Source organism: Manacus candei, unplaced genomic scaffold (genome assembly GCF_025592945.1).
Source record: "Manacus candei isolate 608988 ecotype Guabito, Panama unplaced genomic scaffold, ASM2559294v1 h1tg000050l, whole genome shotgun sequence".
Classification (NCBI taxonomy): Eukaryota; Metazoa; Chordata; class Aves; order Passeriformes; family Pipridae; genus Manacus; species Manacus candei.
Window position 1 is genome coordinate 35,405,199 of NW_026138098.1, and position 17,171 is coordinate 35,422,369.

The window sequence follows — 17,171 nt, forward strand, 5'->3', positions numbered from 1 at the left end:
GCTTTACGCTGACTCCAAGGGCTTTCCCTCTCAGGTCTGACATTACCTGCCTGTGAGCTGGTTGTTCCAGGAGTCCTGGGTGGCTCTGCCCCTTGGAGAGAGAGGTGGCAGGTTCACCCATCCCCACAGGGTGTGCAGGCAGGCACAGAAGGAATCACAGCCAGCTCAGGTGTGGGGTTGCAGCATTAACAGCTCTGCAAGGCCTAAGGTAATGCACCCATGTGCTTGGAGCAACCAACAAATGGATGGGTTTTATTCTCTTTGTCATTTTCCATAAGGAGCGAGATATTCTTCCAAAGGGAATGAAAAAGATCACTCTGCAAGCAAACTTTTTAAAATGTTGTGACACCATTTTAAAAAAACAAACTGTGTTCTCACAGTTTGTTTTTTACGAAAACAAAAAATAGCAAGTCCCAGCAGCTGGCAGGTCCTCGCTGTCAGGATTTGGTGACGCCAGCACTAGCTGCAGCAGATGGAGAGACGCAAACATTCTGGAAGCTTGGACCAATGAATTTGCTGGAGCTTGAGAAAGCAGCATTGTAAAATGCTTTTTCATCCTCAAGGGTGAGATTTCTTAATACATAACACTCTTTGGTGGAGAGGAAGTTGGGATGTGACAGTGATCTTGGGCCGGGTTTCCATCCAGCATCTAGCAAGCTGCTCTGTTGATGGTGGCTACCCATGAAGGATATGCCAGGAACACTGAAAAGGCAGTTTGCTCATAGTAAAGAGGAGGAGGGTGTTTGCTTATTCTCTTGCTTTAGTAATCATAATCATTGCAGAAAGATGGAGTCTGGAGCTGGATGAGCATCAGGAGAGACAAACCTGAGGATATACAAGCAGAGTAGCTGAGACCTGCATCGACAAGAAACATTCATCTTTTGCCACTTTAATACCATTGACATTTGCTGGTGGATTCAGGGGTGTCACAGAGGTCTCACCAGCACATGTCAAGGATGCAACCACAGACCCCTGGTGCCTCAGACTAATAGATAGCATGAAGGATGAAATTAATGTAGATGAATTACCATATAAGAGACAGCCTGAGCAGTCTCTAAAAGGAAAACACTTCTTCTTAAGGTGTTTCTCTAGATCCATCCTAACTTACTGGGAAGTTGACTGTCATATCTGTAAGATCAGAAATATAGTGAGGGTATCACCAAAAGCAGAATGAGGAGGTTGCTGTTCCTTTGCCTAAAGCGCTCAAAATACGCAGGGTTTACAAACAAGTCTCTCTGGAAACCCCTTCTCAGAGCACGTAGACCCACAAAGAGCTTAACCCCAAAAAACCAGGTGATTTCAGGGGTTACTGAATGGGTCTGGAATGGGACATGATACAGGACTAAGGGACCTTGGCAGGTCAGACCACTGGATCTGCAGCATTACATGGAGAGTTCCCTATCTCAAGGAAGTACATAGGTCCCCTAATCCTAGAGTTTAGCATAGAAACAATGAACAGAAGGTGCTCAGATCAAACTAAGGTGGGAATACATGAGATCCTACTCACTGAACTAATTGCAAGTTGCTAATGGCACTAGTAAAGAGTATCAGCAATCTCTGCTATATATGCATGGAGTACTAGGCTGGTTGTCCCCTGTGCTGTGAAGTCTCCTGGTTCATCTTTCCTAGGAACATAAATAAATGAAAAGACAGAGTAAGAAATTAAAAGAAAGTAAATCAGAGCTGAGAAATACTTAACTTTTCAGTAATACCCTAACAGAAGTGATGGAAGCTTGTAAAATCCTATCATTGATAAAGCTTTTCTCCGACATCCAGGCTCTTGGTTTCCCTGCGTCTGGAAAAGGTGGCTTTAAAATGCAGCAAAATTTGTCTCCCCTTTTCCTCTGTATCTTAATTTCCTCACCCAGCAGGGTTCTGACTCCAAGAGGAAAATGAAATTCCTTGTGCTGCTTACCCAGCTAGCAGCCACAGAGGATATGTGAAGGATACACAGACTTATCCAGTCATTGCTTTCTCTTTCAGGGACCAGTCACAGTGGTTTATTTTCTTCATGTGTCATTTTTATATTATTGCCTGAAACTCATTTTGGAGTTGGAATGTAAACAGAATAAAAGAAATATTTGCATCATCATTATTAAAGACAGTAATTGTTGCTTGTGCAAAGCTGCTATAGTTTTCTGTTAGAAAATTTATCCATGGTCGTTATCATAACCTAAGCCATGATCTCACGTGTTTCATTTCCCACAGGCACCAGTGATAATGGGCAAAGCTCTGCTGATTGGGTGCTCCTGTCCCTGGAGGCACTCTGGAAAATGCACCAGAACAGCTGTTTGCAGAGCAGCCAAGGAACCAGACACAGGACCTGGGGAGAACCAGAAACAACCCCTCTTTTTTAGAATTAGAGTTATCTTGGAATGGTGAAGGCCAGCACTGCTGTAGGAGTCCACTGGGGTGAAATATGGACATTTTAGTGAGCATGATACTCATTAATTTTAATTCTCTCTAGTCATATTGATAGGAGTCTGTTACTGAACTGTGTTACATCATCCTGTATTGCAGAGAAGACTAAGTAATTATGTGTTTTAATGAAGCATAGATATAAAAATAATATGTATGTATGTAATATACACATAACACTTTTTCATGGAAAATTGAAAAAGATTTTTCACCTCTTTATTGGAGGAAATAGAGGGTTAGGCATGATCTGTCATGAACTGCTGTAGGTGAATAATATTGTGGTCCTCCAGTGGAGGAGCAGTGAAAGACTTGACAGCTAATTATTACAGACTTGTGCTGGATAGTGGCCAAGGTGTATACAGCTTGATTGGATTTTGAAGCAAAAACGATGTAGGTGAGCTGGCTTGATGTGTCAGGGCAGAACAGGCAAAGACACAGTCCTGGGGCACTGACAGTGAATTATGCTGCCAGTACTTCTGTCTCCTTTGGGCTTTTCTCTTCTGTTCTAACCTCATGTTTTCACTTAATGGGTGTCAGTGAAAAGCAGAGTGCTGTGGGATGTCTGTGCTGTGACTCACTCTGAGTAACATTTTTATCAGTGACCTGGAGGAGGTGAGGAAGTGCAATCTCATCATAGCTGTGAATGACAACAAATTGTGGAGGAGTTTTACGTGCTTGAGGGTTCTCAAGATCTGAATGGATAAAGCCTTGAACAGACTGGTCTGGCCTCAGAGTTGGCCTTGAGCAAGAGCTTGGATTAGGGGCTTCCTCAGATCCCTTCCATTTCAATCCCCCTGTGAGCCTGTGTCTCTAGATGCAGTGATCCTGCCTTCTTAAAAAGCCTGTTCTGTGCCACTACAAATTTCAGCTCTTTTCCTGGGGGGTTGTGCTCCCATAAGACACTGAACTGCAGCAGTGTGGCCTGTGGTGCTGGAGTCAGGAGTAAGTTGTAAAGAAGGAGTACTGAAAGGCTTTGTTTGTCTGACATTGCATTCAGAAAGAGATGGTCCCCAGGAGAGGCTGAACCTAAAATATCCTTCCTGGGTCCTTGATGAGCAGGTTTCACACTGTTTTCTGAACCTGGCATGGCTAAAACTGCATTTTTTGTTTTGGTCAGAGTTGTGTTCCCACAGTCAGAAGCTTTTCTTGAAGAAGTTTCCACCTCCTGCCCTCTGGGGTCTGTAGCTGCATTGCTGATGCACAGAGTGTCCCCAAACACTGGAGCTGGCATGGTACAAGAATGTGAAGAGGTTTAGAGAAAATTATTGAAGCCTTGCTCTTGAGAGTTTCGAAAACAGGGTTTGAGAAGCAGAAGGACCAAGATAGCTGGAGGAATTTATTGTCCAGAGAAGGGCAGTGGAGCTGGGGAAGGGTCTGGAAGTCCTACGAGGAGTGGCTGAGGGAGCTGGGGGGGCTCAGCCTGGAGAAAAGGAGGCTCAGGGGGGACCTTCTGGCTCTGCAACTCCCTGACAGGAGAAGGGAGCTGGGTCAGGCTCTGCTGCCAGGGAACAAGGGACAGGAGGAGAGGGAACGGCCTCCAGCTGTGCCAGGGGAGGCTCAGGTTGGACAGCAGGATGAATTTCTCCCTGGAAAGGGTGGTCAGGCCTTGGCAGGGGCTGCCCAGGGAGGTTTGGAGTCCCCATCCCTGGAAGAGGTGTCCCAGGAAGGACTGGAGGTGGCACTCAGTGCTCTGGGCTGGGGGACAAGGTGGTGTTTGGTGAAAGGTTGCACTTGATGATCTTGGAAGTCTTTTCCAGCTTTAATGATTCTGTGAGTTAATGTGAGAGTTGAGAATCCGTTGAGTATAAACCTTGCACCTTTTTTGTAATTCTGTTTTTCAGTTTGATAGCTTCTTTGGCTTCTTTTATAGAGCTTTTCTAGTTAAGATCCAGTCTCAGGCTGTTTTAACATCTCTTATAGTCTCTTGCACTATTAGTTATTCTTGATTTTTTGAATGTTTTCTAGTACTAAAGGTTGTCTGGTGGTACAACTGGGTTAGAACAGCTGCAAGATCTCAGTTTAGTTCCAAAAAACTTAGTGAATAGACCTTGAAAAACAGAGAAGAGCTGTATTGTCTTGGTTTTGAGCAACAAACATAATCCACTTTGTCTCCAGAACTTCAGCTGATGTGAATCTCTGACGTTTATCAGGTGCTTATGTTATTGCTCTCCAATGGATCCTTTCTAAGATATAGGAATTGCAACCTGGACAAAGCCAGAGCTCCCCTAACCTGTCTCAAATGGCAGCTGATAGGAGGCTCTGCAGAGGGATACTGGGAAAATCTCTTATGCACCATTCTGGAAAAACACCTGCCTGGAGGCTGTTAAACTTCTGGTCTGAAATTCTGGAGTGAATTATTAGACTTAAAGTAAAGAGAGCTTTTGAATCATGGAATCATATAATCATTAAGGTTGGGAAAGACCTCTAAGATCATCGTACCCAGCCATCAACCGAGCACCACCATCTTGTTCACCATTAAACCACGTCCTCAAATGCCACAGCCACACAGTTTCTGAACAATTCCAGGGATGGCATCTCCACCACTGCCCAGGGCAGATTTGACAACCCTTTCCATGAAGAAATTTTACCTAATATCCAGTGAAAACCTCCCCTGGCACAGCCTGAGGCCGTTCCCTCTCCTCCTGTCCCTTGTTCCCTGGCAGCAGAGCCCGACCCCCCCCGGCTCCCCCCTCCTGGCAGGGACTTGCAGAGCCAGAAGGTCCCCCCTGAGCCTCCTTTTCTCCAGGCTGAGCCCCCCCAGCTCCCTCAGCCCCTCCTGCTGCCCCAGCCCCTTCCCAGCTCCGTTCCCTTCCCTGCACACGCTCCAGCCCCTCCGGGTCTCTCCTGTTGAGGGCCCAGAACTGGGCCCAGCCCTCGCGGTCCCTCAGCGGTGCCAGCACAGGGACGGGCACTGCCCTGGGCCTGTGCCCACACCATGGCTGGCACAGCCCGGGGGCCCTTGGCCTTCTTGCCCCCCTGGGCACAGCCGGGCTCGTGTCCAGCCGCTGTCACCAGCACCCCCAGGGCCTTTCCCAGCTCTGCAGCCCCTCTGCCCCAGCCTGGAGCTGCAGGGGTTGGTGTGACCCAAGGGCAGGACCCGGCACTGGGCCTTTGTTGTATTTCATACAATTGCCCTTGGCCCATCAATCCAGCCTGTCCAGATACCTCTGCAGAGCCTTCCTGCCCTCCAGTAGATCCTACCCAGCTTGGTGTCATCTGCAAACCAGCTGAGGGCAATCAGCCCCTGGTCCATATCATTGATGAAGGTATTAAACGGGACTGGCCTGGATATTGAGCCTGGGGAACATCACTGATGACCATATAGAGGACAAAAACCTCTCAAGGCTTGGGCACGTGTTCAGGTTTGTCTTGAGTTACCATAAATACTTTGAGTCCATTTATATGGATTTTAAAAATACTCTTTTTCATAGTCTTGTGCAAGTTTCACTGAATGGACCCTGTTGACATACATGTCCAGCCTTAGCTGTTGCATTGCTTTTGGTGCATGTAAACAAGTTGTCCCCTATGGCTGTATAGATTTTTATGTCACCTGGAGGATTTGCTCTCCATGAGCTCTTCTGTACTGCCTTGTGCTGTGCTGTTACCTGTCTGCACAGCCCTCAGGGTGAGGGAACTATGTTTCATAGAAACACAGAATCCTATGGCAGTTTGGGTTGGAAGAGACCTTAAACTCAGCTTTTTCCAACCTCCCTGTCCTGGACAGGGACACCTTCCACTAGACCAGGCTGCTCCAAGCTCCATCCAACCTGGCCTTGACTAAGTGGAGTTTCATAGGAGTGGAGCTCCTTGTACATATGGAACTTTCAGCTGCACGTTGAACAATCTGTGAAGTGCATCCTCATTTAGTGTTCAAGCTCAGATGAAATGGGCCAAGAGGACACCCTCTTGGGTGTAGACACCCTCTATTTAGATTGTACTCAGCTGTAATGAGCAATTACCTGATTTTTCTCTTGTTCGCCGCTTTATCTGTCACATGTAGATGATAGTGGCTGATTTTAAAATGTAACAAATTCACAAGCAATTAGGGCAAAGACATATCAATGAAAGCAATGTTTTCCTGTGATAGAAATGAGCCACAATTCAACCCAAAAACCACCAGAGAGGATGGAAAGTGTTGAGAGCACGATTTTTGGTTAGTCTTCTCAAAATTATTATGAAATCTGATTTATTTCAGCTGCTGAGTGTGGCAGGACTGTCTGCAAGGGGAAGAACTGCAAGCAAAATGAGCTTCTGAAAATGCTGATTTTAGTTGCACACAGTAATTAGGAGAACAGCGAACTCTTGGGCAGATAACAAGTCCTAGCACATCCATCATTTCACACCTATTTGGTGAGGTGCTAATGAGATTTGAACACTACACAGGTCTGGTTGTGGCCTCTGCACCCAGTCAGACAAACACTTCAGAAATGTTTATACAGTGGCTATTTTGATTCTCTCTAATATCAGTTGATCCTTTAATAATGCAGCTTTTTGTTTATTGTACTGGAGAGCAGACCTGCTTCTGTATGCAGGATCTTTTCTCTTACTGTCTTTTCTGTCAGCAGGCCAACTTACCTAGTGCTACATCCACAACCACCTGCTATGGGCTATGGATCTGTTTTCTTAATTGCAATGAAATCATTTATGCCAAATAATGCCACATTACAACAGCATAATTTAATTTGCAGCTGTTCATTATATTTCCATTATCCTTCAGCTTTGGCACCCTCCCAGGAAAGGACCCATGAGTACCAGGTGAGACAGTTTCCTAAAGTGATAAAATTGCACCCCGCACAGTTCACTGCCGGGTCTTTTCTGTGGCAGAATTCTGGCATAATTACATTCCTTGGGTTTCACTTATGTCATGCTGAAAAATAATAATAGAGGGTTGTTTTTTTTTAAGTCTAGATTTTTTTTTCAAGTCTAGATTACAATCTCTTGCTATTCGAACTTAATCATGCTGTACTATGAAAAATAAGGGTTTTTAAGATGCATGACAAATGTTGCTTACGTTTGAACATTGGAAGTTTTAACTTCAAACCTGTACAGAATTGTGCACTACATTAATACATGCCAAGGCTAGAAGAAATTGAGGCTGCCTCACAATTATTCCCTAATGGCAACAGTAATGTAAGTTGAATTTGTGAACATTTGACTTTTTGTAGCATTTTGCATTTAATGTATGTGGTTCAAGGCTGCATTATAATTTAGTATTATCAGGAAGAATATAGTTTATTAACCATTCCACTGTTTCTCTAGAAGTATATGTAGTAAACTTCTTACAATTAATCAAAAGCAGACATTGTAAAAATGGAAATCAGATTTATTGCCAAGATCATAAATGTCAAGTGTACTGTTATGCAGGCTTTGTATTACTTCAGTTGCAACTTTAAAGAACGTTTTAAGTGATTGGAAAAAGGAAGTTTATTAAAGGCTCAGCAGGTCTTCTCTGCACTCTGCTGTTAATAATGTAAATCACTGCATCGTGTGATAGAGGAGCAATGTGGCAGGAGAAGATTTTGAACAGGCTTCCTCTGTGACTACCAATACCTTCAGGAAGAACTTGAAACACAGACCACTCTGTTTCCTCTGGCACACAAATGCAAAGAGATATCAGAAGAGGGAAAGGGTAGTGCAAAGCAGCCAGGGTAGTTCATTGCTGAAGTTTTCTTTGGGTCACAGCTTAGCAGACTGTGATGTTTGTAAGAAAATTCAACACTCACAACATTTTTCAAGTGTCTATAATTGGCTTTATCTTCAGTCCAAGATATTTTACTTCACACAAATATTATTTGTTTGCTTTTCTTAGGCAACATTAATACATCCCTCGAGCTGCTAACCTAGGGAAAAATCTACTAAGAAAGTGAAATAATTTTGGTGCATGATCTGAATTTGAATTCTGGTTGGTAGGTTTTGGTTACTTCTGGTATGATGGGGACTCAAATACAGTCACAGCAGGGAAGCCCCCTGGGCTGGGGCAGCTCTGGCCTCAGCCTCTCCTTGGTTCATGTTACATACCTGTGAAATGCAGGTAAGGGCTGGCATCTGCTTTGCAAACTGTTTTGACACTAGATGGTTAAAAATGTCACTGAAGATAAGGACATTGTTTCATTGCTAGTGTACATTTAGTGAAGTGATACAGAAAGGAGCAGAAAGAAGTAAACCACTTCTGTCTTGTGACTTTTAAACAGGGAAGAATTTTGATAGATATAGGATAGATAAATACTGTAGTAGCTCCTCTGTGGACGTTTTGAAATAATCCTTAAAGCTCTCTAAAACTCTGTGTGAGAGATGTCTGGAGGTTCCTCTTTTAGAGTTAAATATGGGTTGATGAGTTCTTGAGGTTGGTTTAGTCCAACTGCTGTATGAAATACAAAGTAAGGTAAGAAAGTAAGCTGAGAAATACAGCTTAGGAATTAAAAAGAAATAGTAGATTAAAGGCAAAGCTATAATTTCATAGAGTTACAGAATATTCTGGCTTGGAAGGGACCTTGAAGACCATGCAGTTCCAACCCCCTGCCATGGGCAGGGACACCTCCCACCAACCCAGGTTGCTCCAAGCCCCGTCCAACCTGGCCTTGGACACTTCCAGGGCTGGGGCAGCCACAGCTTCTCTGGGCAACCTGGTACCTCAACACCCTCACAGGGAAGAATTTCTCCCCAGTATCCAGTTTAAACCTACTCTCTGTCACGTGTTTGATTCCTATATTACTGCGTGTTAACATGATTTAAGTGCCTTTCTGTTTGTAAAGCTCCTGATCACTTGCATTGAAGTATTAAACATAGCAATTTTTATTACCTGAGAAGCTTTATCCCTGAGAATTGTTACCTAACACTGAGAAGTCTTTTCTCCCAGGCAGTGCAGGGAAAGCAAATTAAAGCCGGGGAGAGCAGGACACATGCAAACAATGCACAATTGAGAGCACTCTCACCATTGATTAACCTGCTAGGAAAAGCTGCTAACAGGTCAGGGAAGTGAAATGGATATTTTACGGATATTTTGCCTGTTACAGAACAAATTCTGGCAAATGATACATGAAGTAGTTCATGACACTGGCACCAGAAGTTCTAGAGTGCCAGTGGTGCCTGACTTTTGCATACCTGGGAGCTCCTCCTGCTCACAGCAGCTCCAAGGCCTGACCAAATGTGTGTCTGATGGAACAAGACTTGCCTCAACCAAGATGTTCACCCCTTTCTCAGGCACACACAGAGCACTGCTTACAAAGCAGCATCGCCAGAGACTTAAATAAAAGAAGTCCTGTGGAACATATCCAGTCCTCAGACACTACTTGGTTGATTTTGTAATTGGTGAATGCCTTTATCAGCATTTCACTTGCCTTGGAGTGATGTTTAATCAGCAGGGAGGGATTTGATTTCCACAATGTCAGCCCACACCCAACTAACTCCTCTGTACAGGCACTTTTTTAATCTCTAAACGGAAAGATATTAACAGGTTTGGTTTTGGTCTGAAAAAAATAGTATCTTCATAATTCTACCTTTTCAAGCTGATATTTGGAAGATTTAGTTGCTACTCTGAAATGGACTCATAGAATCTTATAATGGTTTGGGTTGGAAGGACCTTAAAGGTCATGCAGTCCCAACCCCTCTGCCAAGGCCTTACCTCCAGCCCTTCCCTCTCCTATTTCTGTTGCTACAGAAATACACCTCAGTTAAATTCTCCTTGATACTTTTCTTGTGGTGAGAAGGTTTGAAATGGCTTACCGAATTCAAGTTGTGACAAAATGGGACAATTTGGGCTTTCAGTCCCTCAGGAAGTCTGCAACATTTCAGCTTCTCCTTTCATGTAAACTGACCACAGTTCTGCGTGTGGTTGGACAACTGATGTCACACCTAACTCAAGCTGACTACCAGTTTTCTCTTGCCTTTTCCCCGTAGGCTGCTGACTACAGTCAAATTACCTACAAAACAAGAAGTCAGCCGAGATAAAGAATTGGAGAAAATGGCTCTGGTTGTCTGAGGTGCTCTGCAATATTTGTCATCTGCGGATTAGCAGCAATCAGCAAAACTCACAATAAGCGGTAAGTGCTCTAAATGTCATAATGAGCTCAGCCGTTGAAATCTGAATGCCATTTATGTTGCCCTTTGATAATAATTTGTGATTGCCACTCAAGGAGGCAATCATGTATCCAGCCCAACTAAAAATTAGATGCATAACCCTGGCTTTCCATTACAACCTGAGCTGCCGTGAAGAGTACTAAAATGGTCTTTACTGCATTCATGTTTCAATGTCTTACACCCATGTCACGTAATAGGAAATGAATCTTAAATGACAGAATTTATTTGGGAAAATGTGTGTAGATTACAGGTATTCTTTGGAGAACTCTACAGACAGTGTTCTAGTCATGTTATGACACTAAAAGCATCTGGTCTTTCCTGCCTGCATTTGTATGTTTTGAACATACAAACTGTTATACCAAGCACCTCATTTGGAGGCTTGTTTTGTTGTTTGTTTTTTTTTATTCTCTTCTCCTTTCTTTTTTGGTTATTTATTGCTGACTGCTGAAGTGTTTTGGCTTCATTTTCAGACTATAACACCTTTTGTTTATCTTCTACCTCTAGACAGAACATTTTTTTTTAATATTTTCTTGTCTGCAAAATTTCTTCAAAGGATGCACAGCTATGACACTCTCTTAGGCTGCTTTTTCTCCTTGTGTGTAAATACCAATTTAATCACAAATGTAATATAAAAACACGGTTTTTTAGGGACAGGTAGGTAAAAATATGGTACTGTTGGCAGGGTGGAATCTCTCCAAGTAGTGCTGTATCTCCTGTCTGGCTGCTTCTCTCTTTCCAACAGCTTTATCATCAGGTCAAGGAGTTTAACCTTTGTTAAAATTCTTTTGGGTTTTGGACTTCCTGCTGTTAGTTATCCAAGAAGAACACTTCCCAAGGCCTTGGAGAATGATTGGCCAGACGATTGTCAACTTTGCACTCTTTGGGAGTCTTCAGTATTACGTTTAGTAGTGCTTCAGTACCTACTTTTAGGTATTTGTTGCTATGTAAGATGTTACAGAATAAGGAGGTAGTGAACAAGAAGGGGATCCCAAAGCAGGAGCAGAAAACTGCTGGCAAGGCTAAGCCAGCTCCATAGGAAACAGCCTGTAGTGAATGTGAGATTGTCCCATAAATCTGTTGATCCTCTGAGAGGTAAATATGGGCATCTGTCACTCCAGGGATCCAAGGGAAATTCCGGTGCAGAAATTGGGGGTTCTTTCTGTGTGATTGCATTTCACTGCTCTGTGTCTGACCCTGGCAGGTCAGATGCTGGACATGGCTTTGGCACCCTGGTTCATCTGAAGGATACAAGGAAGTATCAGTAGATGGGTGAATCTCAGATGATGCTGAAATGCTCCCAAGGAGTGATAAAGCTGATCCTGAATTTCTGAGTTCGGTGGAGTTTATCTCCTGGAAGGAGGGCAGACAGGTGAGCATCTCCTCTGTTCATAGCAGTGCTGTGCTGTATTCAGCTGATCTGTGACCCATACCCTGACATGGGCCAGAAAAATGCCCAAATAAGATTTGGAGAGCCTGGAAACAACATAAACTGGGCTCCAGAGGAGTGTCATGGATAGTGTTTGCATCCTAACAAAGAAGACTGGTAGCTTACTCAAGAGATCTCAAAAAGCCTACTCCTACCTTTGAAGCAACACCTTTACTCACCATATTTGCCAGTTCCTCATTCTTAGCAGGACTGGGTTTAGATTTTCTTATCACAGATTTTTGCATAAAAGGCAGTCACTGCACCACATACTCAGCAAAAAGAAATTCTCTGTGAAAATAAGACACCAGTCTTTGAGAGAGGAAATTCTTCCCAGGCCACAGGGTTCCTGCATGGAATAAACCTTACTTTATACTTTCTGGGTTTTGCAAACAGCCTTAGAAAAACACCTGTATTCAGCAAGGATGTATAAAAAGTGCATCAAATCAGGTAATTATAAGTCACATACATCAGAGCAGCTTTTCAGCATGTCTTTGCTGTGGTGGCTGTTACCTAAACATTGAGATATGGCTCAACAAGCCACGTAAACCTAGAAAATACAGCCTGGGTACTAAATATGACCATTTTCCTATGAACTTTGTGGACTTTTCATCCAGTAAACCTCTGAAGAGACTGAATAAATTCTATTTGGTACTGAAAGAGAAGGATACTGCAGTAAGTGAGCTTGGAATTGTGTTTGCCCAGAGGTCTGAAAGATGCAAAATTCATAGGAAGATATACCAAGTATCTTTTATTAGACCAGATGATATATTATATCTGGAAAAAGCAGATGAGGTTTGAGTTGTGCTGTGTCCTCATTAGATAAAACAGGGGCAAACTTCAAGCCAAATGCTGAGAGAAATTTGATAAGACAGAAGTAGCTAACTCTGGCAGTAGAAAGAAACTGTTAACAGGGGAAGAGGTGATGAGTTGTCTCTCTAATTAGTGTATATAGGAACAGGAAGGTGTTATCAGGGGCTAAAGAACAAATTTTGTAATATTATAAGGCTCATACTACTGTTGAATCTGTGATTTATTTTTTCAATCCAGATGTAATTCCTAGGCTGCAGGAGGTGTTTTGCTGTCCTCCTGTGAAGGTAAGACCTGAGAGGGCAGGAACTAAAGGTAGAGACAGAATTCTCCAGCCAGTCTGGGGGAGTTTCTGTTTTTAGCCAATCTGCATTCCCTGTGGTCCTGCCTGGCTGTTTGTTTTCACCTCTGTGCTTTCCAGAGAGATGAGGCAGTAAAGCCAGACAAGAAAATGTGCGAGATGAAGACATTGGAAATCTACAGGTAGCAAACCAAGGCCTGCCTCCCTTTGAGCTGAAGCAGTGAGTGCCTGCAGAGCAATGCCTGCCAATGGTCAGATTTGTGCCTTAAAATCTGGGTCTTAGGAAAATAGTTTCAGTTTTCTGGGGTCAACTAATTAAGCCTCATGAGCTGTCTTCTCTTTTTAGTCAGTGTTATTCAGATTTTCAAGTATTTCTTTTTCTTTATGGAAAAAAAATTTAAAAACCCTCAGCCTTTGAAACAGTTTCCAAGAATGAAGAATCCAAGTAAGAGAGAATTAACCCCTGGCCCACTTGGTAGGGCACATCCCTGGGATGTGAAATACTGAAGGAGTTAGAGCACAAACTCAAATATTTGTCTTTCATATGCCATACAAATGCACTTCTTATGTAAAATAGTTATTAACTTAATCTATTCCTTTAAAGAAAACGTGCTGTGCAGACTCAGGATTACAGGCAGCATTTGTCCCATGAGAAAACAACACTGAGGGAAGAAAAGCTTTTCTTTTAATAACAACAATACATTTGCTTTTTTTCTTCAATACTACCATGGTAGATAATAATACTTGAGGGTCTTTCCCACAGTGGTTCACCCAGGAAAGGGATGGGTAGCACAGCAGTAGAGTGTTAGCAGAAATCACAGAATTACAAAATGGTTCAGGTTGGAAGGGACTTTAAAACTCATCCCATCCCCACCCCCTGCCATGGGCAGGGACACCTTCCACTAGCCCAGGTTGCTCCAAGCCCCGTCCAACCTGGCCTTGGACACTTCCAGGGATCCAGGGGCAGCCACAGCTTCTCTGGGCAACCTGTGCCAGGGCCTCATCACCCTCACAGGGAAGAATTTCTTCCCAATACCCCATCTATCCCTGCCCTCTGGCAGTGGGAAGCCATTCCCTCTTGTCCTGTCCCTCCATCCCTTGTCCAAAGTCCCTCTCCAGCTCTCCTGGAACCCCTTTAGGCCCTGGAAGGGGCTCTCAGCTCTCCCTGGAGCCTTTTCTTCTCCAGGTGGACCCCCCAGCTCTCCCAGCCTGGCTCCAGAGCAGAGGGGCTCCAGCCCTGTGGTCAAATTAATGGCTCTGTTGTGGTCCAGCCCCACAGTATCTGTTTTCACTTTGGTGCTTTGCCATATCACATAATTTGGAATTGATTGCTCTGGGCTCAGGTTGGATCAGTCTGGCAGCACTGACTGCAGGGCTGCTGCACAGCTGCTCTTATCAGCCCCAAGAAATACAACCTGGTAGAGTTTTAAGGTTGGTTTTCTTTTTACTCAAAATGCCTTCTTTCATCCTGGTATGTATTACATGGCTGTTAAGTAAAAATTATGTTATAGTGCACTACCCAATATTCTCAGTGGTCTCAAGTTGCACCAGAGGTGGTTCAGGTTTGATATTAGGCCAAATTTCTTCACTGAAAGAGTGGTTAAACATTGCAATGGGCTGCCCAGGGCAGTGGTGGAATCACCATCCGTGGAAATGTTCAGAAAATGAGTAAATGGGACACTCGTGGTTTAGTGGGCACGGTGGTGCTCAGTCAAAGGTTGGATTTGATGATCTTGGAGATCTATTCCATCCTTAATGATTCTATGATAAAAACCCCCATCAAGTTGCAGAACACTTCAGATGCCAAGTTCACATGGTTCCATAAAATTTTTTGATTTAACTTAATTAATTATTAACTTCCATAAATGAAGTGGAATTTGATATGCAGAATGGAAGGAGTTGCTATACTCTGCACAAACTGCTATGGGCCAGTTTAACTTTGACTGTGAATATTATTCATTAAAACAATTCAGATAGTTTGAATATAATAAGTCAGTGTTAAATATCTATCTTTGGTGATTTCAAAATATACATATTTTCAAGTGTAGTGCAGGAAAGCCTTTGCCTTCAGTGAAAAAGGCCAAATGTTCAACTCTAAATCAAACAGGGAGCAGAGCTTTCGAAAGCTTTGCTGAGACTCACCTATTATAAAAGGCCAGGGAGGCATTTTGTTCTTCAGAGTCAGATCATATATTTTCATTTTTCCCAAGCTCTTAACCACAAGGTTCCAGAATTTTCAGTTAATTTTCAGTGAATTTAAATAGTTTATTTGGTGGCCTAAGAGAGGAATGGTTTGAAAACATCTAAAAATTACCTCTAGAGAATGTAATATTTTTTTTCTCCCAGAGTAATTTCCAGCCACTTTAATCTGCTGTAAATGTTTGTTGTTAAATGTTTCATAGTCACACAGAGAAAATTACCAAGTTGGGGAATTTGCAGTTTGAATCCCAATATAGCATGGGATAATACCTTAAAAATTGATCTCCTTAGCCTATTTAGATACAACTAGTAACAAAAAAATAAACCAGACAAACAAATAAACAAACAAACAAACAAATCAATGGAAACCCTCCCCATACTTAAAAAAAAAATTGAAACACAAACAAAAACACAAACCCAAAAATCTTTCCTAATTTTTATTAATGATTGTCTCATCAGCATTTAATTTTTCACTTTGGAATCCATACAAGTATTTTAATTGATTTGTCCCTACACAGAGTAGCTCTTTTTTACCTTTTTTTTCCCCCTCTTAAGATTAATAAAGTAGTCATAGGGAATTCTCTTTTATTTGTTTGATGTAATTGTCCTGGAGGCTGGAGTCATGACTTACCAAGTACTTAGTCTGAATTAACAGGTGACTAATACTGAGATATAATAGGAAGAGTTAACTGTGTTTTCACTGTTGGTCTCAAAATCCAGGCTTCTGCCTGATGACACCCTGAGAATTAGTGCTCTAAAAGTATCTGCATGTCACAGATATCTCTAATGTTTTGGTTTCTTTTTCATTTTTCTTCTTCTTTTCAGTCTGGATTTGATATATGGGTGTCATGGTTTGAGATTGTCCCCCCTGGGAGCCGGGGGGCCCAGAGGTGATTGGGTGGAAGGGCAGTTTCCCCTGGATGGACAATCACCGCTCCTGTGAAAAATCATATATATATATACAACTGGTGGAAGCTGTTGGCAATCGGTCTGTCTGTCTGCTGCTGTTGTGTCTGCTGCTGTGGGGGTGTGAGAAAGGCCCCAGGGGTGGCAGGGTTCCTTTCTTTCCCCTCCAGGGGGAAGGGGGGCCCCTGCAGCCCACAGCTCTGTCTAAGGCAGGGTTGGAGGCAGCACTGGAGTGAGTGTGTGTTGTGAAGGAAGGGATTCACAACACTTGAAGGTAAGAGGGAGAGTGAAGCCAGACCCTCTTCTCCCCCCTCTTTGCAGCCAGACTGCAGAGGGGGCTTCTCCTTTCCCTCTCACTGTAAAGTGGAGGGGAGGCTCAGCATTGGAGCAGAGCCAAAGTGGACGGGCTGAATGCAGCTCAGTGCCAGGGAGATAACCCCAGGCAGAATTAGAGATGGACCACAGAGAGGCCTGGAGGATGTCCTTGCAGTGATTTAAACGAAGGACAGCCGAAAACTCGGAGGAGGAATGAAGATTCCAGGACATGTACATGTGATAAGCTGAACTAAACTACAGCAGCACGGAACTGAGGTATGAGAGAGAGAATGACACAGCAGAGACGGCACAGAACCAAGGAGAAAGGACTCAGAGCTATCTTCTTGGACTTCCTGAGGAAGAAAGGACTTCAGGTTAGATATTTGAAAGAATTTCTTTACAGAGAGGGTGGTCAGGGAAGTAGTGGATTCTCCCTCCCTGGAGATTTTTAAAAAGAGACTGGATGTGGCACTTAGTGCTATGGTCTAGTAACTGCAGCAGTGTTGGATCAAGGGTTGGACTTGATGATCTAGGAGGTCCCTTCCAACCCAGCTGATTCTATGATTCTATGATTCTATGATTCTGATTCTATGATTCTATGATTCTATGATTCAGTAAACAGCTGGAGCTTGGTGGGGGGAGTGAATCCTTTTCCCTGAACACTCCCACAAGAGAAAGACTGGTTACCTATCAGCCTAAAAGGCTTTTCCTGGACTGAATTAA

The 17,171-nt window shown here is 43.3% G+C and overlaps 1 protein-coding gene and 1 long non-coding RNA gene across 3 annotated transcripts in view; one reads left to right on the forward strand and one right to left on the reverse strand.

The window, feature by feature from the left end:
- The window catches only part of LOC127476606 (uncharacterized), a 623,146-nt gene that overhangs the window by 233,855 nt on the left and 372,120 nt on the right, over positions 1-17,171 (reverse strand). The window lies entirely within an intron of this gene.
- LOC127476643 (uncharacterized) lies at positions 8,333-16,793 on the forward strand. 2 transcript variants are annotated; one of them, XR_007906697.1, is made up of 4 exons: positions 8,333-8,449; positions 10,315-10,457; positions 13,149-13,210; positions 16,053-16,793. It is a non-coding gene; the product is annotated as an uncharacterized LOC127476643 (long non-coding RNA). The 2 variants fall into 2 exon arrangements; XR_007906698.1 differs by lacking the exon at positions 16,053-16,793 and having other exon boundaries at positions 13,149-13,500.